General features: G+C 45.2%; 1 pseudogene; it reads right to left on the bottom strand.

The window, feature by feature from the left end:
* Window positions 1–3730: 3730 nt before the first annotated feature.
* Window positions 3731–25908, bottom strand: part of LOC119360814 — an 81394-nt pseudogene continuing 59216 nt past the window's right edge.

Below are 25908 nucleotides of genomic sequence, written 5' to 3'. Positions count from 1 at the left end.
GCGCACTGAGGCCTCCAGCGGGGCTGCGAGGCCTCCAGCTTGGCTTGCGCGGCGTTAGCCCCACAAAAAAGTTGCTTGGAGTGGCAGTTGGACGCGGGGGCCTGAGATCCGCCAAGGATGCACACGACCGCATGGGGCCCCCGGAGGCCCCCAGCGCCGGCACCGTTGAGCATGAAGCGCGCGACGAACCGGTCACAGAGTCACCCCGGGAAGAGATTGAAGCCCCTGGGAGGCTGAAGAGCCAGGAGCGCAGGACGCCCGTGAGGGCCATGGGGAACCAGTTTGCCATGGGCTTGTTGTTGCCACACGCCGCTAAGATGCTCTGGACGTAGAGCCGGAGGAACTCTGCGGGGCCGAGGGCGCCGTCATAACGTGGGGGCAACTCCGGCCTAAACCTCGCCGGCCAGTTCACCAGGCGCAACTCGCTAGTGAAGCCGGGCAACCCATGGCGCTTAGGAAAACGCCGCTCACACGGGGAGCGCTGCATCGACCGTCATCGCTCGGCGGGCCTTGAGCCACAGCTGATGAGCCAGAGGAAGATGAGGAGGAGAAGAAGGTCGCAGCGACGCGCCCGCCCGCTCCCTTACCCAAGACATGCCGCTGGGGGGGTCCACTGCTCGCGGGCGGCAGCGTTGGTGGTGGCGGCACCCGTGGCGCGGGCAGTGCGGTAGCGGCCGTTGCAGCCCACAGGCACCGTCTGGGCAACGCGAGCCGCCCGGCGCTCAGCACACATTTGGCGAGCATCAGCCATGAAGTCGGGGAGCGGTCGTCGCGGTCGAAGCAGAGCAAAGAACGGCGGTGCACCCCTACCTGGAGCGCCAAATGTCAGAATCAGGGAACCGGGGACCCAAGAGGTTCAAACTCTGGGGTGCGCTCGCTGCTGCCACTCTACTTTACCTCACATCCTCCCAACCTCACGGTGGCGCTCCAGCGTGCACGGTCAAGAGAAGAAGAACATCAGACACGCCAATTTACCCAGGTTTGGGCCACCTTGCAGTGTAAACCCCTACTCCTGCTTTGTGGTTGGATTGCTCTTGCGATGGAGGAGTTGAGTACAAGGGTTGTGTCGAAGAAGGAGTCGATCCCCGGATCCCTTTCTACAGTGGCACCCTGCCCTCCTTTATACTAGCCTTGGTCCTCTTCCCCTGAAAACACTTGGCGGGAAGGGTTGCCACAACAGCCGGTTTGAAGGGGGGCATGGGCGGAGTCTATCCTAACAAAAGCGGTCTTCGTCTGTAAAGCTACCGCCTATGACGTGCCGGTAGGCTCGGTGATGACCTCCGCCCTGGCGCGCCCACCGTCCTGGTATTCATGCACTGAATCGGCAACCTTTGGGAATTGCCTTGGGAAATGGTGGATGGCCTTGCTTCCTTAGCACGAAAGGGGAAAGTCTCCTCATCCGCGCCTGCTGGCGCTCCTCTGGCTCCACTCATCGCCACGCGCGTCACCCACTTGAATACACAGGGCCACGTGGCTCTGCCGAACTGCTCTTAACTTGAACGTCTTCGCGAGGGGCCTTGGGAGTTGACCTTGGGAAGCCTCCTCGCGAGGCTCCTGGTGGCGCTCGCTAACGCACGCCTCGCGAAGGTCTTCTCGTGAAGCACAGTAGTGTGCCGCCCGATGGGCCCTAGGGGTGCGCTACGCGTTGGGCCGCAGGCAGACGGGCCTAGGTACCCCCTAGTCCGACGGGCCCGACAACTGCTAGGACAGAAATAATCAATAGCGGAATAAAGGAGTTATACCCTCCTGTAGGCCAGGCCGAAGCCGCGCCGGCGGCGACAACGTTGTCCTCGGCGGCCTTCTTCGCCTCTTCAAGTTTCTCGGCGGCGAGTTAGTCTGCTTCAGATAGCTGACTGGTGGTGACGGTGAAGGCGAAGCGATGTAGACTAACGGTGGCGAGCAGTCGCGTAGGAGACGCTCCCAAAAATCTAACCGCCCCTGTCTCGTACTGGATCTCGAGAGGTGAGGTTTTGAAGGCCTGCTCTCCTATCAACCGTATCGATGTACGTAATGAGATCGTCGACAACAACAACAGAAAAAGGAACGACAGTGGAAGGGAGCGCGTGGAGGCAGAGCAGATGCGATCAGTTCTTCTCGCGGCAGCTAGGGTTCCCGACGCCTTCAGTATATAGGCGCGGTCGGGAAGGAGGACGTGGGTTGGACCCACGTCCGAGTCGGTGGCAGCCCACTATCCGATGTCATGATTCGTGGTGCATCGTGGGCTGCATCCACATCCGAGTCGGTGACAGCCCACGATCCGACGTTATGGATTCGTGGTGCATCCATTACGGACTCTCTGTTTCTAACCGGCAAAAAATAAGGGCACAGATGTGAGCCCAGTTCGCCTCATTCCCACAATCAGTGGCGCGCACGCACCATGGCAACGCGGGTGGCGGAGGAGGAGCACGTGGGTACAACTTCTCTTCTCAATCTCTAATAACATGTGGAAGAAAATCTTTTATAAGGAGGTTCAACTGCTTCTCCACTGACGGGTGGACTAAATTTTCCACCACTTGCTCATCTATATGGGCGTTTGGAGATTTTCTTGAAATTGTCAGATAGGCCTAAGGCCCACTATATATTTCAACATGTTTAACATTGTTTATTCATTTTGCCCGGGTGGCTAAGGCTGCCTTTCAGTTCAAGTGGTAGGCGTATACTACATTTACTGTTAGTCTGCTACCAACAACCTATTGAAAGCCGGTTAGATTCTGCCTATATCCCTTTTATTTCTGGCAAAGGCAGATAGTAGGCATTGAAGCCCGTCACGGGCCCGTACGCCTTGCACCTGCTGTGAATATTCTGCGTGTTGACTGAAGGCCAGCAGTAATTACGGTGCTGCTGTGTGCAGTGCGCTACAGCAGAGGGAGTCGGTTGTCTATTCGGACTGGCTTCCATTGCTGCAGTGAGCGGCGAGTTGGGGGAGAACAGTGACGTGATCACCGGAATACTGTAGGTGGGTTCCGCTGCTCGTTGGACCCATATATCGTTGGTGAATCCAATGCGTACCATGAATGTATACTACTCCCTTCATTTCTAATTTTTTTTCTTTTTAGAGATTTCAAATGGACTACCACATACGATGTATATAGACATATTTTAAAGTGTAGATTCATTCATTTTATTCCGTAAATAGTCACTTGTTGAAATATCTAAAAAGACATATATTTAGAAACGGAGGAGTAGTACTCTGCTACGTAGATAGGGTCGTCCATGACACCATTGATGCGTGGGGCAGCGGTCCTGTCCTGTCATCGACCCATGGAGAAAGAAAATCGAAGTCTAAGGCCAACTCCACGCCCCCCAAACGGACCTTCATTTTGCCCGGTATCTGCCCGTTTGGATAAAGCAATGGAGTCGTGTCCAGGCCTTTTCTAAGATGTGGTGGCCGTGCGCCCAACGCGTGGACGCATCATTTGGCCCCATCTTGTCCGCCTTCATTTTCAAACGCCAACTTTCAAAAATACCACGCCCTAGTTCAGGCCAGCGGCCCTAGTTCACGCCGGCAACAGAGCCAGTGGCCTACACGTCCTCGCCGACAACACAGCCAGCAGCCTACACGTCCTCGCCAGCAACACAACCAGCCTACAAAATGAATAGTTTTGTCGCCGGCAACACAGCCAGGGGCCGACAACATAGCCAACCTCCAAAATGAATGTGTTTCTCGCCGGCACACAGCCAGCACCCATGCCAGCCTCCAAAAAAGAACGGCCACGACCGATCAGACGACCTAGTTCAAGCCGTCAGTGTCGAACATCTCCTTCTGCCTAGCCTCGAACCAGCTCCTCGTCTTCTCGCTCATCTTGGTCAAGTCCACGCTCATGATCGCAAGGGCCACCTCCTTTGCTTTGGTTGCGGCATAGATGGCCTTGATGTCGAGCTACCTCTGCCTGGCCGTGACATTGGCGGCCTCGATGTCGAGCTGCCTTTGCCAGAATGGCTCCTCCATGTCGATCTTCCTGTTCTTGGCCGCCTCCTCTATCTCAAGCTTCTTCCTTTGAAGCTCTAGGTATAACTTCATTTGCTCCTCCTTGCTTTGTCGCTTTTTCTCGTCCCTCACATCCTTTTGAGACATCATGTCGTGCAAAGTCTCATGCAAGGCCATGGATGACGCATCACGTATGTCGTGCACCTTGGAGTTGGTCTTGCCCCTCGGCCTCTTCAACGCCTCACCATCTCCACCTCCGACAAACGCGGCCGCCTTCTTGCCTCTCTTCCTTTGAAGTTCACGGTATTTGATCTTTGAACTTTGGGAAATTGTTGATGAGCGTCCAACAATGCGTAAGAGTGAATGGCTTGTCATTGTGTCGGGCCTTGAATGCTTCAAAAGATTGAAATGCCTACACCACATCATCAACAACAAATGAACATGCAAACATATACAAGGCCGAAGTCTCATGGCCATAGCAACGAAAAAACTAGGATGAGGTGAGCATACCAAGTCCCCAATGCCGAGACCACTCACGGGCCATGCTTCAACGCTCTCAAGTGCGGCACAATACTTGTTGCACTCTTGTTGGATGAACAACCACCTCTTTTGAATCGAGGTGATGCCACGGTTGCTCGTAATTTGGTAGGGCCCAAACATCTTTCTTTCATGGAATGTTTTGTGGACTCTGGTCCAAAAAATAAGGCCCTTTTGTTGTGCACTGGTCCTCGGATCTTGGCTAATCTCCATCCAACATTGGCAAATCAACTTGTCCTCGTCTTGTGAATATGAACCCATGTGAATGCTCTTCTTCCTCTTTTGTGCTTCCGCTCTTTGGGTGAGCTCTTCGATGAACAATGGCTCGCCCAAAATATCAATATCAATGTCATCTTCTTCATCACCATCACCTTTACAATAGATGTCATCGCCTTCATGCCACGAGTCACTATGGTCATAGTCTACATGGTCATGGGCCTCTTCATTCGCAACATACTGGGCGCGGCCATCCTGACTTTGGGTCTCGTCGGGATCGTAGGCAATGCCATGCCCACCCTCGTAGATCACTTTCTCCATGAACTGGTTGTAGAAGGGGCCGTCGACTATTGGCGTTGGGGTTGCCATTACGTTGAACAAGATGCGGGGTGACGACATGGTGCCCGTAAACGGTGTTCGTGCTTGCTTTCTTTACATCTCGACAGACGGCTAGCCGCAGCTGCTGGACCCTGGCGTGACGTTGAGGTCGATGACGTCCGAGGGGCACAGGATGGACGGTGCGATCATGCCAACGTCGGACAATCCCGAAAAACGGGTGTGTCCATCGTGCCTTGGCGGGGGAAAGTCGAGCGACATAAGCGTGGTCCGCGACGTCGACGACGAGCAGTGTTGAGGCCTGGTGACCGACAAGACTGTGTGCCGGGCCAACGGTTGCACCAGAGAAACCCACCGGACGGCAAAGGCCAAGCATTAGGAGGGCGTGCGCTTTGTTGACGATGGCCTCCTTCTCGTCGACCTCGGCCTTGCGCCGCGCGGCCTCCACCGCATCGTGCTCGGCAGCGAACTTGGCCGCGGCGGTCTTGACCTTGGCGGCCGCCCTCCGGTTCCTCCTCTTTGCCGATTTCGCGTCCATCTGGGCAAGCTTCTCCAGCGTGCATTCCGATCGCGGCTTCCTTGAACCCTTGGCCGCCTTCTTCACCTTTGCGGGCGGGTCGACGGCCAGGCCGCCGGAATTCGGCGGGTCATCGGCCATGGACGGGGAAGGGTGGGGGGCGGGGCGTGGGAGGGTTTGGGGGGAAATGGCGCCAAATGGGGAGTGATTTTTTTTGCTTTGTGTCGCCGACGGGTGGGCCAGGGGAGGACACGCGCGCGTGTCCCGCCCATCCGCGCGCTGTCCGTTTCACCCCAAAAGCGGCGCAAAGTTGGGCCGAGGATGGGTCGAAAGCGGACAGAAAACGGACAAAGGTCTGTTTGCGCCCGCATGATAACCCACAAGTGTAGGGGATCGCAACAGCTTTCGAGGGTAAAGTATTCAACCCAAATTTATTGATTCGACACAAGGGGAGCCAAAGAATATTCTTGAGTATTAGGAGTTGAGTTGTCAATTCAACCACACCTGGATAACTTAATATCTAGGGCAAAGTATTTAGTAGCAAAGTAGTATGATAATAAAGGTAACGATAGCAAAAGTAATGTTTTTGGGTTTTATAGTAGTTGTAACAGCAGCAACGAAAAAGTAAATAAGCGAAGAACAATATGTGAAAAGCATGTAGGCAATGGATCAGTGATGGATAATTATGCCGGATGCGATTCCTCATATAATAGCTATAACATAGGGTGACACAGAACTAGCTCCTATTCATCAATGTAATGTAGGCATGTATTCCGTAAATAGTCATACGTGCTTATGGAAAAGAACTTGCATGGCATCTTTTGTCCCACCCTCCCGTGGCAGCGGGGTCCTAGCGGAAACTAAGGGATATTAAGGCCTCCTTTTAATAGAGAACCGAAACAAAGCATTAGCACATAGTGAATACATGAACTCCTCAAACTATGGTCATCACCGATAAGTATCCCGATTATTGTCACTTCGGGGTTGTCGGATCATAACACATAATAGGTGACTATAGACTTGCAGGATAGGATCAAGAACACACATATATTCATGAAAACATAATCGGTTCAGATCTGAAATCATGGCACTCGGGCCCTACTGACAAGCATTAAGCATAGCAAAGTCATAGCAACATCAATCTCAGAACATAGTGGATACTAGGGATCAAACCCTAACAAACTAACTTGATTACATGGTAAATCTCATCCAACCCATCACTGTCCAGCAAGCGTACGATGGAATTACTCACGCACGGCGGTGAGCATCATGAAATTGGGGATGGAGGATGGTTGATGATGACGACGGCGACGAATCCCCCTCCCCGGAGCCCCGAACGGACTCCGGATCAGCCCTCCCGATAGAGATTAGGGCTTGGCGGCGGCTCCGTGTTGTAAAACGCGATGAAACTTTCTCTCTGATTTTTTTCTCCCCGAACGTGAATATATGGAGTTGGAGTTGAGGTCGGTGGAGGTCCAGGGGGCCCACGAGACAGGGGGGCGCGCCCAGGGGGAGGGGGCGCGCCCCCCGCCCTCGTGGACAGGGTGTGGCCCCCCTGGTCTTGATTCTTTCGCCAGTGTTTTTTATATTTTCCAAAAAGTGCCTCCGTGGATTTTCAGGACATTCCGAGAATTTTCTTTTCTACACATAAAACAACATCATGGCAGTTCTGCTGAAAACAACGTCAGTCCGGGTTAGTTTCATTCAAATCATGCAAGTTAGGGTCCAAAACAAGGGCAAAAGTGTTTGGAAATGTAGATACGTTGGAGACGTATCAACTCCCCCAAGCTTAAACCTTTGCTTGTCCTCAAGCAATTCAGTTGATAAACTGAAAGTGATAAACAAAAACTTTTACAAACTCTGTTTGCTCTTGTTGTTGTAAACATGCAAAGCCATCATTCAGGTTTCAGCAAATATTATGAAGTAACCATACTCACAATAACACTTAGGTCTCACAATTACTCATATCAATTGCATAATCAGCTAGCGAGCTATAATAATAAAACTCGGATGACAACACTTTCTCAAAACAATCAAAACATGATATAACAAAATGGTATCTCGCTAGCCCTTTCTGAGACCGCAAAACATAAATGCAGAGCATCTTTAAAGATCAAGGACTGACTAAACATTGTAATTCATGGTAAAAGAGATCCAGTCAAGTCATACCCAATATAAACCAATAATAATGAATGCAAATGATAGTGTGCTCTCCAGCGGGTGCTTTTTAATAAGAAGGGTGACGACTCAACATAAAAGTAAATAGATAGGCCCTTCGCAGAGGGAAGCAGGGATTTGTAGAGGTGCCAGAGCTCGATTTTAAAATAGAGATTGAATAACATTTTGAGCGGCATACTTTCGCTGTCAACACAACACCTATGAGATGGCTGTATCTTCCATACTACATGCATTATAGGCAGTTCCCACACAGAATGGTAAAGGTTTATACTCCCCCAACCACCAACAAGCATCTATCTATGGCTTGCTCGAAACAACGAGTGCCTCCAACTAACAACAGCCCTGAGGGAGTTTTGTTTAATTATTTGATTTGCTTTGATCTTTTTGGATCATGGGACTGGGCATCCCGGTTACCAGCCCTTTCTCGTGAATGAGGAGCGGAGTCCACTCCTCTTGAGAATAACCCACCTAGCATGGAAGATATAAGCAGCCCTAGTTGAAATATGAGCTGCTCGAGCATACAAAACAGAATTTCATTTGAAGGTTTGGAGTTTGACACATAAAAATTTACTTGGAACGACAGGTAAATACCGCATATAGGAAGGTATAGTGGACTTATATGGAACGACTTTGGGGTTTAAGGAGTTTGGATGCACAAGCAGTATTCCCGCTTAGTACAGGTGAAGGCTAGCAAAAGACTGGGAAGCGACCAACTGTGAGAGCGACAACAGTCATAAACATGCATTAAAATTAATTTACACTGAGTACAAGCATGAGTAGGATATAATCTACCATGAACATAAATATCATGAAGGCTATGTTGATTTGTTTCAACTACTTGTGTGAACATGTGCCAAGTCGAGTCACTCAATTCATTCAAAGGAGGATACCATCCCATCATACCACATCATAATCATTCTAATAGCATGTTGGCAGCAAGGTAAACCATTATAACTCATAGCTAATCAAGCATGGCACAAGCAACTATAATCTCTAAATGTCATTGCAAATATGTTTACCTCATAATAAGCTGAATCAGAAACGATGAACTCATCGTATTTACAAAAACAAGAGAGGTCGAGTTCATACCAGCTTTTCTCATCCCAATAAGTCCATCATATATCGTCATTATTGCCTTTCACTTGCACGATCGAACGATGTGTATAATAATAAGAGTGCACATGCATTGGGCTAAGCTGGAATCTGCAAACATTCAACTGAAAAGAGAAGACAAGGTAATATGGGCTCTAAGTTAAATAAACAATCAATGAGAGCCACTAAACATTTTCAATATGGTCTTCTCGACCCCCAAAGGAAAGAAAAGAAAATAAAACTATTTACACGGGAAAGCTCCCAACAAGTAAGAAGAAGAATAAGAAATCTTTTTGGGTTTTCATTTTAATTTCTACTTCAAGCATAGAATTTAAACTAACTAATTTTTTTGGTTTTTCTTAAGGTTTATCAAACACACAAGAAGAAAGCGAGAAAGAAAATTAAACTAACATGGATAATACAATGAAAAAGTATGAGCACCGGCGACTAGTGTGTGAACATGAATGTAAAGTCGGTGAGAAATACGTACTCCCCCAAGCTTAGGCTTTTGGCCTAAGTTGGTCTAATACCAAAGACCGCCTGGCTGATATCCGTAGTTGTAGCTGGGGTTGTACTGAGATGCAGCGGCAACCGCCTCCTGAGCTATGGCGTGTTGGCGAGCTGCCTCCGCTCTCCTCTCGTTTTCAGCTGCTTCCTCCCTGGTGAGAACATATCTTCCTTTTGCCTGATAATCAAAAATATGGGGAGCAGGAAGAGTAACATGGACGACGTTGCGTCTGTCATAGATTAGTCGATAATGGAGGAATTGTTCATTCCTCCTTAGAAATTGATGATTGACCATAGCTTCAGAATCCAAATAAACAGGAGGTATTATCATATCTCCCTCTCGTGAGGCTATACCAAGATAATTAGCCACACGGGTTGCATAAATTCCTCCAAATAAATTTCCCTTTCTACTATTATTCTGCAACCTACGTGCAACTATTGCCCCCAAGTTATAACCTTTATAACCTAACATAGCACTCTTGAGGACACACAGATCAGGGACACACATGTGACATGCTTCATCTTTACCGTTAATGCATCTACCAATGAAAAGAGCAAAATAATGTATAGCAGGAAAATGGATGCTCCCTATGGTAGCTTGTGCTATGTCCCTGGATTCTCCCACAGTAATACTAGCAAGAAAGTCTCTAAATTCATATTTGTGAGGATCATTAATATTGCCCCACTGCGGAAGTTTGCAAGCAGTTGTAAAATCCTCTAGGTCCATGGTATAAGATGTATCATAAATATCAAATAGGACACTAGGAGAATTACGCGTACAGTTATATTTAAACCTCCGCACGAAGGAATCAGTCAATTGATAGTATTGATGACACTTATCTTGTAAGAAGTCCTCCAGCTCAGTATTACGCACATACGCGTCAAATTCCTCCTTAAAGCCTGCTTCGACCATAAAATCGTCGGATGGCCACTCACAAGCTCGTACATCCGTGTCCCTCGGTAATTCAACATCTTGCTCACGTATAGCAATCCTGGGTCCTTTCTTTACCGATTGACCACCTTGGTACATTCTCCTAGACATAATTCTTTTTCTGAAAAATTTCTGAAATTTTAGTAACTTCAAAATAAAAATGAATAAAACTAAACAAGATTGATAGCAACTACTCCTACAAGTGCCTAGAGCCTATATCATGCATTAGGATTGCTTGGGACCTCATAAATTCAACATGCAAGCTCAAGAACATGGTCACCTATGCAGCAAAAATTTGCAATGAATAAAGCACTAGAACAAAAACTAATTGGACCAATGGAGGAGTTACATACCAAGCAACAATCTCCCAAAGCAGTTTTGTGAATGGAGCTTTGAGCAAGGAGATCGAAAATCGCAGCAAAATGAGCTAGAACTCGTTCTTGAGCTGGATGGGGATTTTTTGGGTAGAAGATGAAGTGTGTGGGTGCTGGCATAAGTGGAGGGGGCCACCAGGGGCCCACGAGATAGGGGGTGCGCCCAGGTGGGGTGGGCGCGCCCTCCACTCTCGTGGCCTAGTGCTTGCCCCTCCTGCAGTGATTTCAGTGCCTAAAATCCTCAAACATTCCACAAAAACATACTAAATTTACAGGGCATTAGGAGCACTTTTATTTTCGGGATATTTTTAATTCAGAAAACAGACGGATAATACTATTTTTTATTTATTTATTCTAAATAATAGAAAGTAAAAAGTGGGTATAGAAGGTTGTGCCTTCTAGTTTCATCCATCTCGTGATCATCAAAATGAATCCACTAACAAGGTTGATCAAGTCTTGTTAACAAACTCATTCCGAATAACACGGAACCGGAGAAATTTCGAATAACGCTAAGTTACCTCAACGGGGATATGAAAATCCCCAACAATAAGAATATCATATTTTTTCTTGACAGTAGGACGAGGAAATTCAAAATCTCCAATAATAATAGTTGGAACTTTTCCAATAGAATTGATGCTATGAACTTGAGATTGTTTCCTCGGAAAGTGTACCGTATGCTCATTAGCATTAACATGAAAAGTGACATTGCATTTATTGCAATCAATAACAGCCCCTGCAGTATTCAAAAAAGGTCTACCAAGGATAATCGACATACTATCGTCCTCGGGAATATCAAGAATGACAAAGTCTGTTAAGATAGTGACATTTGCAACCACAACAGGCACATCCGCACAAATACCGACAGGTATAGCAGTTGATTTATCGGCCATTTCCAAAGATATTTCAGTAGGTGTCAACTTATTCAATTCAAGTCTACGATATAAAGAGAGAGGCATAACACTAACACCGGCTCCAAGATCACATAAAGCAGTTCTAACATAATTTCTTTTAATGGAGCATGATATAGTTGGTACCCCCAGATCTCCAAGTTTCTTTGGTATTCCACCCTTAAAAGTGTAATTAGCAAGCATGGTGGAAATTTCAGCTTCCGTTATCTTTCTTTTGTTTGTAATGATATCCTTCATACACTTAGCATAAGGATTTACTTTAAGCATATCAATTAAGCGCATACGTAAGAAGATAGGTCTAATCATTTCAGCAAAGCGCTCAAAATCCTCATTATCCTTTGTCTTGGATGGTTTAGGAGGAAAGGGCATGGGTTTCTGAACCCATGGTTCTCTTTCTCTACCATGCTTCCTAGCAACAAAATCACTCTTAGCATAACGTTGATTCTTTGATTGTGGGTTATCAAGATCAACAACAGGTTCAATCTCTACATCATTGTTTTTGCTAGGTTGAGCATCAACATGAACATTATCATTAACATTATCACTAGGTTCATGTTCATCACCTGATTGTGTTTCAGCATTAGAAATAGAAATATCATTGGGATTCTCAGGTGTGTCTATAGTAGGTTCACTAGAAGCATGCAAAGTCCTATCATTTTTCTTTTTCTTCTTTTTAGAAGAACTAGGTGCCTCTAAATTATTTCTCTGAGAATCTTGCTCGATTCTCTTAGGGTGGCCTTCAGGATACAAAGGTTCCTGAGTCATTCTACCAGTTCTAGTAGCCACTCTAACATCAAAGTCATTTTTATTATTTAATTCCTCAAGCAAATCATTTTGAGCTTTAAGTACTTGCTCAGCTTGAGTAGCAACCATAGAAGTATATTTGCTAACGAGTTTGAGTTCACCTTTAACTCTAGCCATATTATCGCTCACGCGTCCTATCTCGAAAGCATTATTCTTTAACTCTCTACCAACATAAGCATTAAAACTTTCTTGTCTAGTCATAAAGTCATCAAATTCATCTAAGCATGGGCTATGAAATTTAGTAGAGGGGATTGCAACTTTATCATATCTATAGAGAGAATTTACCTTTACTACCCGTGTCGGGTTATCAAGACAAGGTGGTTCTTCAACAGGCGGTATATTAAGACCATGTATTTCTTCAATAGGAGGTAAATTCTTAACATCTTCAGCTTTAATACCCTTTTCTTTCATTGATTTCTTTGCCTCTTGCATATCTTCAGAACTGAGAAATAAAACACCTCTCTTCTTCGGAGTGGGTTTAGGAATAGGCTCAGGAGTTGGCTTAATTGGTTCAGGAATTGCCTCAGGAATTGGCTCAGGAAGAGTCCAATTATTTTCATTAGTCAACATATTATTCAATAGTAATTCAGCTTCGTCGACTATTCTTTCCCTGAAAACACAACTAGCACAACTATCCAAGTAGTCCCTGGAAGCATCGGTTAGTCCATTATAAAAGATATCAAGTATTTCATTTTTCTTGAGAGGATGATCAGACAAAGCATTAAGTAATCGGAGAAGCCTCCCCCAAGCTTGTGGGAGACTCTCTTCTTTGATTTGCCCAAAATTATATATTTCCCGCAAGGCAGCTTGTTTCTTATGAGCAGGGAAATATTTAGCAAAGAAGTAATAAATCATGTCCTGGGGACTACGAACACAACCAGGAGCAAGAGAATTATACCAAGTCTTAGCATCACCCTTTAATGAGAACGGAAATATCTTAAGAATATCATCATGAGTAAACAGGGTGGCTATATCATTCAACTTGGTAAGATGTGCCACAACAGTTTTAGATTCAAGGCCATAAAAAGGATCAGATTCAACTAAAGTAATAATCTCAGGATCAACAGAGAATTCATAATCCTTATCAGTAACACAGATAGGTGAAGTAGAAAAAGCAGGGTCAGGTTTCATTCTAGCATTAAGAGACTGTTGCTTCCATTTAGCTAATAATTTCTTAAGATCATATCTATCATTGCAAGCAAAGATAGCTCTAGTAGCTTCTTCATTCATAACATAACCCTCGGGAACAACAGGCAATTCATAATCATTGGGAGAGTTTTCATCATCACTATCATCAATAATAGCATCTTCAATAATTTTATTCCCCCTAACTCTAGCAAGTTGTTCATCAAGAAATTCACCTAATGGCAAAGTAGTATCACACACAGAAGTAGTTTCATCATAAGTATCATGCATAGCAGAAGTGGCATCATCAATAACATGCGACATATCAGAATTCATAGCAGTAGCAGGTTTAGGTGTCGCAAGTTTACTAATAACAGAAGGAGAATCTAGTGCAGAGCTAGATGGCAGTTCCTTACCTCCCCTCATAGTTGAGGGCAAAATCTTGGTTCTGTCGTCTTTCAAGTTCTTCATAGTGATCAACAGATATAAATCCCAAGTGACTCAGAAAATAGAGCCATGCTCCCCGGCAACGGCGCCGGAAATTAGTCTTGATAACCCACAAGTGTAGGGGATCGCAGCAGCTTTCGAGGGTAAAGTATTCAATCCAAATTTATTGATTCGACACAAGGGGAGCCAAAGAATATTCTTGAGTATTAGCAGTTGAGTTGTCAATTCAACCACACCTGGATAACTTAATATCTAGGGCAAAGTATTTAGTAGCAAAGTAGTATGATAATAAAGGTAACGTTAGCAAAAGTAATGTTTTTGGGTTTTATAGTAGTTGTAACAGCAGCAACGAAAAAGTAAATAAGCGAAGAACAATATGTGAAAAGCATGTAGGCAATGGATCAGTGATGGATAATTATGCCGTATGCGATTCCTCATGTAATAGCTATAACATAGGGTGACACAGAACTAGCTCCTATTCATCAATGTAATGTAGGCATGTATTCCGTAAATAGTCATACATGCTTATGGAAAAGAACTTGCATGACATCTTTTGTCTTACCCTCCCGTGGCAGCGGGGTCCTAGCGGAAACTAAGGGATATTAAGGCCTCATTTTAATAGAGAACCAGAACAAAGCATTAGCACATAGTGAATACATGAACTCCTCAAACTATGGTCATCACCGAGAAGTATCCCGATTATTGTCACTTCGGGGTTGTCGGATCATAACACATAATAGGTGACTATAGACTTGCAAGATAGGATCAAGAACACACATATGTTCATGAAAACATAATAGGTTCATATCTGAAATCATGGCACTCGAGCCCTAGTGACAAGCATTAAGCATAGCAAAGTCATAGCAACATCAATCTCAGAACATAGTGGATACTAGGGATCAAACCCTAACAAAACTAACTTGATTACATGGTAAATCTCATCCAACCCATCACCGTCCAGCAAGCCTATGATGGAATTACTCACGCACGGCAGTGAGCATCATGAAATTGGTGATGGAGGATGGTTGATGATGACGACGAAGACGAATCGCCCTCTCCGGAGCCCCGAACGGACTCCAGATCAGCCCTCCCGAGAGAGATTAGGGCTTGGCGGCGGCTCCGTGTCGTAAAACGCGATGAAACTTTCTCTCTGATTTTTTTCTCCCCGAACGTGAATATATGGAGTTGGAGTTGAGGTCGGTGGAGGTCTAGGGGGCCCACGAGACAGGGGGCACGCCCAGGGGCAGGGGCGCGCCCCCACCCTCATGGACAGGGTGTGGTCCCCTGGTCTTGATTCTTTCGCCAATATTTTTTATATTTTCCCAAAAGTGCCTCCGTGGATTTTCAGGACATTCCGAGAACTTCTCTTTTCTACACATAAAACAACATCATGGCAGTTCTGCTGAAAACAGCGTCAGTCCGGGTTAGTTTCATTCAAATCATGCAAGTTAGAGTCCAAAACAAGGGCAAAAGTGTTTAGAAAAGTAGATACGTTGGAGACGTATCACCGCGCGCCGGGCCTTCTGGTTTGTTCGTTTTGCCCCAAATGGATGCACCCGGATAGAATGGGGTTGCGCGCTGGAGTTGGCCTAATACAGGGGCCATAACCTAGCAGGTATAGGGGGATTATGGGTATTTAGCAGTGGTGCCGTACCTGATGAATCCAGTGCCCATGAAGTGAAGATGAAAGCAACACGGCAGCAACTTGTCGTCAGGGACGTGGGAAGCAAATGATAAGGCCAACTCCAGCGCGCGACCCCGTCCCGCCCGGGTGCGTCCGTTTAAGGTAAAACGGACATACCAGACGGCCCAGCGCACGGGCGTAAACGGACTTTTGTCTGTTTTATGTCCAATTTCAACCCATCCCCGGCCTAAGTTTGGGCCGCTTTTGGGGTGAAACGGACAGCGCGCGGACGGGCGGGCCATGTGCGCGTGTCCTCCCCTAGCTCGCCCATCGGTGGCATAGGGACCCCTTTTTCTATCCGCCCCCTCCCCCTCCACTCTTCACCACTCTTGCCCCTCGCCGCCGCTGCTTCCATTGCAGCTGTGCGGCTCGTACGCGCGCTCGCCCAGTCCCCATTCCCCTCGACGCCCCCGAGCTACCCATGGCCACCTGATTTGCATACCCGGCTGCCGGATTTGGAGCGAATCCGGTCGGGCTCGAGCTCCCGGCTGTGGGAGGCAGCGCCGCGCCATGGACTGGCCGGGCACCGGGCCGGAAGGCCCCGGCAAGGCTGCAAGGCCGCATGCAGGTACCGAGTCCTCCTCTAGCTTCTTGGATCTACACCGTCGACAGTCCACCGGCAGATACATGAATGTTAGTCAGCCGGGCTCGGTGCTGGCCCAAAAGCTCGTTGGCGCACCGTTGCCACTCATCAAGTGCGACGACTGCCCAAAGACGGTTTTGCGCCGCGTGTCTACAATGCCGGAACATCCCAGATGAGTGTTCATCAATTGCTCAACCGATGGGGTTCATGAAGCTTCGGTAGTGCTCTCGGATTTGCTAGTTGTGCTAACTTACATTTTTATTGTGTAGAATGGATGCAAGTTTTGGTATTAGGAAGAAGAGTACATCGATATATGAATAGAGCACAATTAGTAGATGTTCATGCACTTCTTGCTAGTATAGAGGCCAGAGACAAGACTAGTGCACTTGTTGCTAGAATAGAGGCTAGACATGACACTAGATGCAAGGAAGCAACATCTACTTCTTTACACTCGAAGAAGAAAGAAGCACGCAAGATCGAGCCTCCGCAGATCAATAATGAATGCATCGATAAGGCACTAATCCAACTTACAAGAGCAGCTACGGAAGTTGGATATCTTCTAAAATGTATTCTTGTGGTTCTTGTTTTCGTTGGTCTTGCTTTTCTAGTCAAAATTTGGTGATGTATTTCCATGAACCCAAAATCAATGATGAAAAAAGCTATATGTGCTTGCAAAGAAAAACGTACGCGGATGACATGCGGCCGGGACGTGTTCGCGCGTTGGGCGCACGGCCACCGCATCCGAGAAATGGCCCGGACACGACCCCATTGCCCTACCCAAACGAACAGAATCCGAGCAAAACGGACGTCCGTTTGGGGTCGTGCGCTGGAGTTGGCCTAACGGGAGGTACCAGCCGGGCACTGTGGTGATGTCGCTGCGTCCGGGCAAGGGTAGAGGGGGATGCAATGGCCGTGGGATTTCACCATCAGCCCTGCCATGGCGTGCGGTTGAGAGCCCCGCTAGCAATATTTTTCTGCTGCCACCTATGTGGCGGCACGGCCGACCGCTGGCTAACCTTCTGCCTGCACATTGTTCTTTCCCCGACCACTTTCACCGCCGAACCTTTTCGTCCCTCTCACTCATCCCAACATCTTAGCTGCATTTATGTGTTTTAACATGCTTTTATGTGTTTATTGGCTGTTAATTGCGTAATCGCGTGGTTTCCACTTTAGAACGGAAGTAAAGAGACAAATAATGAGTCCAAATGATTCACTCGTTCCATTGCAATGTGGGAGACCCACTTATATACATGATGAAGGGGTGTGTTGTGGAGACACCTCTTCCCAACAGACATCTTCTGTGAGGCATCCCTCCGACACAATTGATCACATATTTTATTTCTCAACACTCCCCCTTGATCAATTGGTCATCTGTATATCGCAAACTGAAATTTTCCTAAAAAAACCCTGTGGAAAAATTGAGGAAATACCTTATAATAATATGCCATCGAAAAATCCTTTAAAACCCAGTGAAAAAAGTATAAGGAGAAGCCAGTATGACATATATCCGCACTTGTATTTATATTGTCTCACTAAAAACCTTATATGAGAAACCATTATGGAAAACTCATAAAGGAAAAAAGAGTACAATATGAGTGACTTGAAGATCACCAACGGGTTATAACTTAGGATTTTACTCCCCTTCAACTTTTCAAACCTCAAGGTTGTCTCATACCAATTCCACAGACCTAGCTCTAGAATATAAACATTGGTACAGATATAATGAATATCAGAATAATATTTTTTCAAATTACCCTCTTACATTTTTGTAACTCATGAGGATAAATGTAACCCATAGGCAATACAAGTGACATTATCTTGGTAGATAATGATAATCTTCACATGATTTCACACGTGGCCAATCATTCAATGAAGTCATCCACATTTTTATGCTTCAAATAAAATAGAATGATCACTGGAAGGACTCGTTTAGAGTCTATTCTGAAGACTTCCTTCAAAATATTCTTCCAACAAACCCGTCTTTGATATGGCATTGTGAGATCACATAATTGGCCACTATCAATATATCAAACCATGATCTCATCTTGATTTTCCGGATGGAATTGCCCTGAATATATCCGAGGATATTCCTTACATAACTACCTTTTAGGGAATTGCACTATCAATAAATTGCCAAAAACTATAGTGTCGGGCCTGACATATTTTGCAAGATATATGAGTGCTTCGATGGTATTTAGATATGAGACTACATGTCCCACTATCACTTCACCATCTCCCCTATGTCTCAAGGATTTGTATCCCATATTAGGTACAATATGACCATATGTGTTTTTTATATAATATATCCATATTAAACTTCTCCAATACTTTTGGATATATGAAGACTGATATCATAGGGGGATATGCTCAAGCCATAAACTTAGCATAATTTGGTTTAACCCAAATATTCGTCTTAACATGATTGTGTGTATTTCACGTCTTATATAGACTTTGATAATAAGATCATCGACACCACAAATTAAGGTGATTTAAAATCCAATCCAAGATTTCTTCATGAATACACGTCAACAATCATTAATATGAGAGCAATCCTTGTTAAGGAATAACTCACTTAGTCGGCTACACCACCCAATCCCCCGACTACTTCAAGTCATAGAATGACTTCAGAAGTTCCACACATGCATGTTGCTATTTACCTTTTGTAACACCCCAATAATCATGCTACAGTAATCTCCCCCTAATGGTTGCCATGTTATCATGATTACTATGCAAATTGCCACTGTCTAAAAATCAAAGTCAAATTCAAATTTAAATTGCAAGTGAAATTTTTAATTCTTCAAACAGTAAAACTAAAATGTTCGCTTTACTCTATAAATTCCCTGATCATTGTCATCTTGAAACCAACTTCATTTGACTCACAAATAAATTCGTAGGAATTTCTTAAGTGGTCCAACTGCAAATAAAATGCCATTTCTAAACTAAACAATTATTTATGTAACTCCAATTGCCTCCAAACTTTGTGTGCTAGCTCCTAATAATACACATTATTTATGTGTCAATTTTCCTAATTAAAAAATTCATTTAGTAGCTATTTAAAATAGTAAAACAGAAAAGAACACTAAACAGAAAAATAATTGGAAAAAAGAAAGAAAACAACTACACTATGCACTAAAGCTTACTCCTACACTAAAAGGCCCAGCCCACCACCAGGGCCTTCTTCAACCCCTGTACTGGGGAGCCATGGCGTGGCGCCTGCGCACACATCCATGCCGCGATGGGCACGTGTCAGCCATCCGCCGGCACCCCCGACATAGATAAGCACATGCCCAACCACCAGGACAAATCCTAGCCCCAATGCCCCCTCTCTCTCGCTCATGTTCGTCGATCCGGACGAAGCCGAGCCCTTGATCGCCATGGCACCGTTGTAGCCGCGGCCACTGTGCTCCCTGCGCCGCGATAATTTGTCTAGGAGAGCCGCCACTGTCGACCTCGTCTCCCCCCTGCACCAAATCAAGAAGAGACGCCCCGTACGCTTCGCCATCTTCGATCTTCTTCGTGTTAGGCTGCGGTTCATCTTCACCGATTCGTTGGCTCCCGTCCACCCCGACCTTCCCCGAGCACGCCTACGGCTTCGCAGTGACCTCCTCTCCTCGTTCCCCTTTTCTCCCTCGGATCCGTCTCGTATAGGCTGCCCCGTCCTCGATGGCCGTGACCGGAGCGCGCTTTGCCTGCGCGTCCCCGTCTGCGCTCGCCGCGCCCTGACCGCGCCCCGCTAGCCTGCCCTCGCTTACCCCCGCATGCGTGCTTCCTGCTGCTGCCGCTCTTGCCGCTGCTACTTGTTGCTGCTAGCACTGCCGGCCCCACCTACTGCTGCTGCTACTGCCACAACCCCACAAGCTCCTGCCGCCGGGCCCATGCGCGTCGCCCGCGGCGCCACCTGCGCGACTCCCCAGCGCCTCGGCCTCCTGCTTTTTGCCGCCCCCCTGCGTCCTAGTGCCACACCCATGGGCCATGCCTGGTATGTGTACTGCGTGCACATGAGAGAGGTAGGCTTGTGCCTCCAGCGCATGGGCCCGACCTAATTATTAGCACTAATTATAGTTTAGGTTAAGGCTGGTTGTAATGGGTAGTATCATAAGTTAGTATCATGCATATGATACTAATATATGATACTACCTCTCTAATGCATAGTATCATATAGTAGTATCATAGATGACTTTATTTATTGCCATGCATGACACATACTAGTGTAGCATTTATTATGATACGGTATCATGATATGATACTCAATCCTCTCTTACTTCATTTAATTCTATGCCACCTCATCAAAGTTGCCTAGTTGGCATGCATGATACTAACTATGATACTCCCATTACAACCAGCCTAATGGATTAGATTAGGGGATAACTGTCGTTTAACACTAATTAATTGATAGCAGTCACTAACTATGGACCCCGCTGCTTAATTAAACTAACTAGTAAAATGGTCTAGATAACAATGACATACAACTAGGAAAAACCTTATGCGTGTGGATGTTTATCACTAGCGCGGCTCTTTTGAAGGCGCTACTGCTACCTTACAGTAGCGCGGGGCACCCAAAGGCGGTACTGTTACCTCCTTGATACGTCTCCGTCGTATCTATTATTTTCGATTGTTCCATGTCAATATTATTCAACTTTCATATATTTTTGGCAACTTTTTATACTATTTTTGGGACTAACATATTGATCCAGTGCCGAGTGCCAGTTCCTGTTTGTTGCATGTTTTATGTTTCACAGAAAACCCATATCAAACGGAGTCCAAACGGGATAAAAACGGACGGATAATATTTTTGGAATATTTGTGATTTTTGGGAAGAAGAATCAACGCAAGACGATGCTCGAGGGGGCCACGAGGCAGGGGGCGCGCCCCTGACCCTTGTGGGCACCCCGTAAGGCGGTTGCTGCTCTTCTTTTGCCGCAAGAAAGCTAATTTCCGGGGGGGAAATTTATGTTGAAGGTTTAAATCCAATCGGAGTTACGGATCTCCGGATATGTAAGAAACGGTGAAAGGGCAGATCTGGGAACGCAGAAACAGAGAGAGACACAGAGACAAATCCAATCTCGGAGGGGCTCTCACCCCTCCCACGCCATGGAGACCATGGACCAGAGGGGAAACCCTTCTCCCATCTAGGGAGAAGGTCAAGGAAGAAGAAGAAGAAGGGGGGCTCTCTTCCCCTCTCTCTCGGTGGCGTCGGAACGTCGCCGGAGCCATCATCATCACCGCGATGTACACCAACACCTCCGCCATTTTCACCAACATCTCCATCACCTTCCCCCCATCTATATTCAGCGGTCCACTCTCCCGCAACCCGCTGTACCCTCTACTTGAACATGGTGCTTTATGCTTCATATTATTATCCAATGATGTGTTGCCATCTTGTAATGTCTGAGTAGATTTTCGTTGTCCTTTCGGTAATTGGTGAATTGCTATGATTGGTTTAATTTGATTGTGGTTATGTTGCTGCCCTATGGTGCTCTCTGTGTCGCGCAAGCGTGAGGGATCCCCGCTGTAGGGTTTGCAATATGTTCATGGTTTGCTTATTGTCTGCGTTGCGTGAGTGACTGAAACACAAACACGGATAAGTGGGTCATTGCGTATGGGAATAAAGAGGACTTGATACTTTAATGCTATGGTTGGGTTTTACCTTAATGATCTTAAGTAGTTGCGGATGCTTGCTAGAGTTCCAATTATAAGTGCATATGATCCAAGAAGAGAAAGTATGTTAGCTTATGCCTCTCCCACATAAAACTTGCTATTGGTCTAGTAAAGTAGTCAATTGCTTAGGGACAATTCCGCAACTCCTACCACCACTTTTCCACACTCGCTATACTAACTTTATTGCTTCTTTATCTAAACGGCCCCTACTTTTTATTTACGTGCTCTTTATTATCTTGCAAACTTATCCTATCGCACTTGCAAAGTACTTCTAGTTTCATACTTGTTCTAGGTAAAGCGAACGTCAAGCGTGCGTAGAGTTGTATCGGTGGTCAATAGAACTTGAGGGAATATTTATTCTACCTTTAGCTCCTCGTTGGGTTTGACACTCTTACTTATTGAAAGAGGCTACAATTGATCCCCTATACTTGTGGGTTATCAATACCTTTTTCTGGCGCCGTTGCTGGGGAGTCATAGCGTGGGGTGAATATTCTCGTGTGTGCTTGTTAGCTTTATCACTAAGTAATTTTTAGTTATGGGTAGGAAATGCAAAATACTAAAAAAAATAGTTGTACCTACTATACCAATGGTTGAAGAACCACTCAAAATCTATCACACTCCTGAAGCTTTTTTACTTGGATCATGTTCGATCCCTATGTGCTTGTGCTGAAACCCCAACTAGCTTAGTTGAGGGCAAATCTTTAAATGAGCATGCTTGTTATGTGCGACACCGCATATCTGAAAAAGGTAAACTTTTACTGGATCAAATTCATCGTTTGCAATGCTATGCTGGGAATTTATGTGAAATATATGATTTTACTTGTTGTTCTGAAAACCCTAAGAAACACCTTCCCTACCAATGTGAGTTTAGTGATAATGGAATTGTATCTTCATATGCTAAGGGTGTTTATAATTACTATGATGTTCAACAAATTGAAGAATTTGTTCCTTTTAAGGGTGCTTATGAAATTGCTTCTTTGATTGAAAAGTATGATGCTACTCTTTATAAATCTGAAAATTTTGCCATACTTAAATATTTTTATGATAATTATGCTTCTAATGCCTATGTTAAACCATATATTGAGGACTCCTCCGCTGTCCAAGAAGAGACTAATATTTTGCAGGAGTCTATGGAAGAAGTAATAGATGAAACTGTGAGCTCACTGGATGAAAAAGATGAGGAGGAGAGCGAAGAACAAAAGGAGGAAGAGCGGATTGATCACCCGTGCCCACCTTCTAGTGAGAGTAACTCTTCAACTCATACATTATTTAATTTCCCGTCGTGCTTACCGAAGGATGATTGCTATGATGATTGTTACGATCCCGTTGATTCTCTTGAAATACCCCTTTTTGATGATGCTTGCTATGCTTGTGGCCAAGATGCCAATATGAATTATGCTCATGGAGATGAACTTGCTATAGTTCCTTATGTTAAACATGAAATTGTTTCTATTGCACCCACGCATGATAGTCCTATTATCTTTTTGAATTCTCCAAACTACACTATATCGGAGAAGTTTGTGCTTATTAAGGATTATATTGATGGGTTGCGCTTTACTACTACACATGATGATTTTGATAGATATAATATGCATGTGCTTGCTGCTCCTACTTGCAATTATTATGAGAGAGGAACTATATCCCCACCTCTATGTTTCTAATACGATAGAATTGCAAGAAACTGCTTATACTATGCATTGGCCTTTACTTGGTGTGCATGAATCGTTCTTTTATGACATGCCGATGCATAGGAAGAGAGTTACACTTTGTTGTTGCATGATATATGTTAATTTGTGCTCACTACTAAATTACAAATCATTGTTAATTAAAATTGGCTTTGATATACCTTGGGATCTGGGTGGATTCATTACTTGAGCACTATATGCCTAGCTTAATGGCTTTAAAGAAAGCGCTGCCAGGGAGACAACCCGTAAGTTTTAAAGAGTCATTTATTTCTGTTGAGTGCTTTAATTTAGTTTAAAAACAAAAAAATAAAGAGGGGAACCCTAAAATTTTCAAAAAGGAAAGTGAAAGTGAGAAAGACAAGCATTGTTGAAGTGGGGGAGCTCCTTGAACTTTGTTCATGCTCATGGAAACTTTGTGAATCTTAATTACAGAAACTTTTCATCAAAAATAATTACCCCCATGTACAATTCCATTGTATTATAAAGATAATGTGCCAAGGTTTGCCTTTAGGATGTTTAGATTGCTTGTTGGTTTGTGCGGTGCAGGACAGAAACTTTTACTGTAGTGCGTGATTTTACATTTTTTTACTGGAACGTCAAATGGTTCTGAAACTTTTTGCAATGTCTTTCTATACAAATTATTTTTTTCCTAATTTTGGCAGAATTTTTGGGTACCAGAAGTATGGTGAATGTTCAGATTACTACAGACTGTCCTGTTTAAGACAGATTCTGTTTTTGATGCATAGTTTGCTTGTTTTGATGAAACTATCAATTTCTATCAGTGGATTAAGCCATGGAAAAGTTATATTACAGTAGACACAATGCAAAAACAAAATATGAATTGGTTTGCAATAGTACTTAGAGTAGGGATTTGCTTTATTATACTAAGGAATCTTAACGAGTTTTCTGTTGAAGTTTTGTGTGGATGAAGTGTTCGAAGATCGAGGAGGTCTCGATATGAGGAAAAGGAGGAGAGGAAAGAGCTCAAGCTTGGGGATGCCCAAGGCACCCCAAGTAAATATTCAAGGAGACTCAAGCGTCTAAGCTTGGGGATGCCCCGGAAGGCATCCCCTCTTTCTTCAACAAGTATCGGTATGTTTTCGGATTTGTTTCATTCATGTGATATGTGCAAATCTTGGAGCGTCTTTTGCATTTAGTTTTCACTTTTATTTTAGGCACCATGCTGGTATGAGATAGTCCATGGTTGATTTATAGAATGCTCATTGCACTTCACGTAAATCTTTTGAGTATGGCTTTATAGAATGCTTCATGTGCTTCACTTATATCATTTGAAGTTTGGATTGCATGTTTCTCTTCACATAGAAAACCGCCATTTGTAGAATGCTCTTTTGCTTCACTTATATTTGTTAGAGCGTGGGCATATCTTTTGTAGAAATAATTAAACTCTCTTGCTTCACTTATATTCATTTATAGAGATGACATGAATTGGTCATTCACATGGCTAGTCATAAAATCCTACATAAAACTTGTGGATCACTGAATATGATATGTTTGATTCCTTGCAATAGTTTTGCGATATAGAGATGATAACACTAAAAAATACACTTCCGTGATGATACGTGTTTGTCACAGTAGGTCGCGTTTTTTGTCATGCATGTACATCCATGACGATTTTATGACAGAATCAAGATAGTCATACCTGTGCTGTCGTAGAAGTGTTCCATGACATTACCAAAATTATCATCACGGAAGTGTCCACTTCCATGACGATAAATCACGCGTCACAGAAGTGCTTTCGTCAAGGGTGACCGACACGTAGCATCCACCGTAATGGAGCACCGTTAAGCTATCGGGTCGGGTTTTGGATCCGATAACCCGTTAACAGCCCCGACCAATGGGGATTTTCCATGTGTAAAATCATCATTGGATGGAGGAAACACGTGTCGGCTCATCGTTGGGACAGATGTCATCCACTCATTGGACAGAAGGCGCCTATGATACGTCGACACGTGGCACGACCCAACAGAGGCCCATTCCTGTGAAAAGGTCGGTCCGTTTGACTTGGTCAAAAGGTGGCGGGCTGGCCCATGGAAAGCCTGTTAATGGACTGTTCGCATATAGCCCATTTACACCCGCTAAACCAAAGCCCGTTACGCCCTATCCGAATTAGGCGCAGTAGCGTCATCTGGGCCATCCAATATGATTCCAGCCCGTTTTCACTTCTGGCCCATGTATGGCCCATGACGTCTTTCGGCCCATATGAGGCCCTTTGTAACTCTTGGCCCATTAACGGCCCATGGTAAAACTGGCCCGTAATGAACAGTGTATCACTTTACACCCATTAACGGCCCGTGGTGAAACTGGCCTGTAATGAACAGTGTATCACTTTATACCCATTAATGGCTCGTTATTCCGTTGGGCCGTTTCTAGCCCAAGT

Source organism: Triticum dicoccoides, chromosome 2B (genome assembly GCF_002162155.2).
Source record: "Triticum dicoccoides isolate Atlit2015 ecotype Zavitan chromosome 2B, WEW_v2.0, whole genome shotgun sequence".
Lineage (NCBI taxonomy): Eukaryota > Viridiplantae > Streptophyta > Magnoliopsida > Poales > Poaceae > Triticum > Triticum dicoccoides.
Note: the sequence above shows the minus strand (reverse complement) of the source record. Positions and strands in the feature narration are given on the sequence as shown.